At 35.6% G+C, this 2,547-nt stretch overlaps 1 long non-coding RNA gene across 1 annotated transcript in view; it reads right to left on the bottom strand.

Annotated features, from left to right (window-relative positions):
• Window positions 1-1,777: 1,777 nt before the first annotated feature.
• LOC21384745 overlaps window positions 1,778-2,547 on the bottom strand; it is a 2,822-nt gene continuing 2,052 nt past the window's right edge. The window contains exon 3 of the long non-coding RNA XR_002902882.1: window positions 1,778-2,432. This is a non-coding gene — a long non-coding RNA (uncharacterized LOC21384745). The remainder of the gene's footprint in view (window positions 2,433-2,547) is intronic.

The following is a 2,547-nucleotide window of genomic DNA, read 5'->3' as shown; positions in this document are numbered from 1 at the left end:
AGAAAAAATATTATTCATTAATTTGAGTTTGAGTTTCTGAACTCGAGTTAAAGAGAAAGCTTGAACTCGAGTTTTAGTCCCAAACTCGAGTTCAAACTTAAAAGAACATGAACTTAAATAAAATTGTAACTCGAGTTACTTTTTTGAGTTTTTAACTCAAGAATGGGGCTGCCGAACAGCCCCTAAATCTCAAATTTCATCAGACTCAATGATGAATAGTTTAAATCTCAATGACGAATAGTTTAAATCCAAAATTTTCCATGTCAACAAGACTGCAAAACCCGATCAACAGCATAAACCAGGAGAAGAAAATTAAGAAATCCATTAAAAATAAAAGATAATATATAACAACATTATTAAGCAGGAAAAATTTAAATTGATAAAGTAGCAGTTCAAGGAATAAATAGCCTATACTGAAGATCATCAATGTTAATGACGAGCTATCGCAGGCTACTGATATTTATCCACAAATTCTATCACCAATGATGAAAGACAGCAACAACAAATATAAAGAAATAGCAATGAAACGACAATTACAACCCATAAAAGGAAAATAAATATTATGTTTTTCTCGCTCCTCACCTAAACGTTCTCTCTCCACTGCAAAGAAGAAAAAATGGCGGTATCTTCTAGAAAATCGAGCGGACCTGTACTCCGTTCCCTTTCTCGATCGGGAAGATTCTACAGCTCTCAGTACACCTCGTCGCCTTCTTCCCCTTCCTCGGCGTTCGCTTCATCGAGCTCAAGATTCTCCTCCCGTTCGGCGACTACTTTCTTCCACCGTTCTGCCTCCCCCATGCGCGTCAACGTCTGCAGGGGCGAGTCGCCGTCCGCGTCCTCTAGGTGGTTCTCTCTCGACCGTCCGAGAATGGCAGTTGAAGCAGAGAAATCTAGGTCTGATGGGTCAAGGAAATCTTCGTAAAATGCCGTTTTCAAAGAAAGAAAACTCAATTAATAAGGCTTTTTACTAATATGCCCCGTATTTGAAAGTCATGTGAGCCGCACGTGTAATTTTCTGATGTTAACGAAAAGGACCAGACTGCACCTATTTAAAGAGATTCGGGGTCGTTTTACCAAGAAAAAAAAAATTAGAGACCAAACTGTCACTTACTAAATAGGTTGGAGACCATTTTTGCCAATAACCCAAAAAATTATTTTCATAAATGCTCCTCGAACTATGTACCATAACTCAGAGTGCCCATAATTTTTTAAAATGATTCAAACAATCTATAGAAAACGGTTTAAAATGTGCTTTCCGTCTCATTCCATCTATAACACTAAAGGTGTGTTTGGTTGCAATGGCGGAATGATAATGGAATGAAATTGGAATGTGCTAGAATCATAAATTGATTCTTTAATTTGGTTAGAGTTATGAAATCAATACCTGAATCAAGATTATGTTATTTAGTTAACAATGGAATGGAATAGAAGTAAACTGTATTTTAACAAAAATACCCTTGATTTATAATCATAAATAATTCAATATTCAATTAATTAAAATAGTAAAAAATAATTTAATTATTAAAAAACTATTTATTTGAAAAATAAAATTTAAAAACTATATTTCAATGGTAAAAAAAATAATATTTGATTTTTTAATGTAATAATAAAGTATCACATGCTCAAATATAATCACTTTTGACATCTATCATGATATGTATCGAGTAAAATGATCACTTTGACCCTTGTCAATAATAAAAATGAACCAATATATCATTCAACTAAATATATAATCCCAAAATATAATCATACACCAAAACTAGTAGAATCACCTATATATAACATCCATCATCTGGCAAGTCAAGCAAGTTCGTAGTTAATACAATTTAACAAAGTAAAATATAATCCTAATTAATTAGGATATCAAAAGAGAAATGCATAGCACATACATTACAATATCTTTTATGTAACCATGAAACTAAACAAACCCCTCTTAAATGTAGCCTCGGAACCCCTACCGTTGCACAATCATACATAGATCCGCCAAAGATGATGATCCTTCCACAAGGCATGCTGACAGCAACGTGATCAAGTCTAGGAGGAGGCCTCCAGTGGGGTTCTTCATCTTCTAAATCAATGGTGTAAGCCTCTCCTGATCGCAGCCGCAAGTGGCCACTTTTTGCGAGCCCGCCAAACATGAGAATCTTTGTGCGGCCAAAAACAAAAAGTGAATGCCCCAACCTAGAGGGAAGAGCCTATGACGTTGGAATTTCTCTTTATGTTGGCTCGTCTGTTGTGAGATCCAACAAGTATGTATCACTGAGAAGTACTCCAGCGTTAGTGCATCCACCTGAAACAACCAATTTTGAATCCTCAATTGTGCAAGAACTGTGCCAGGATCTAGGGAGAGGGGGAGTTCCTTCTTTCCATGTTGTTTGTTTGGCGTCCAAGAAGAACGAAGACATCATTGAGCAATCCTTGCCGCCCACATCCTCCAAGAACCAAGAAAATATTTATTTTAGGGGGTTAATGAAACATCTTGTAGCACAATGTCAAGGTCATAGAGTAGACATATATACCTTACAACTAGTAATATATATATATATA

Source organism: Morus notabilis, unplaced genomic scaffold (genome assembly GCF_000414095.1).
Source record: "Morus notabilis unplaced genomic scaffold, ASM41409v2 Scaffold2078, whole genome shotgun sequence".
In the NCBI taxonomy this organism is placed as follows: Eukaryota; Viridiplantae; Streptophyta; class Magnoliopsida; order Rosales; family Moraceae; genus Morus; species Morus notabilis.
Note: the sequence above shows the minus strand (reverse complement) of the source record. Positions and strands in the feature narration are given on the sequence as shown.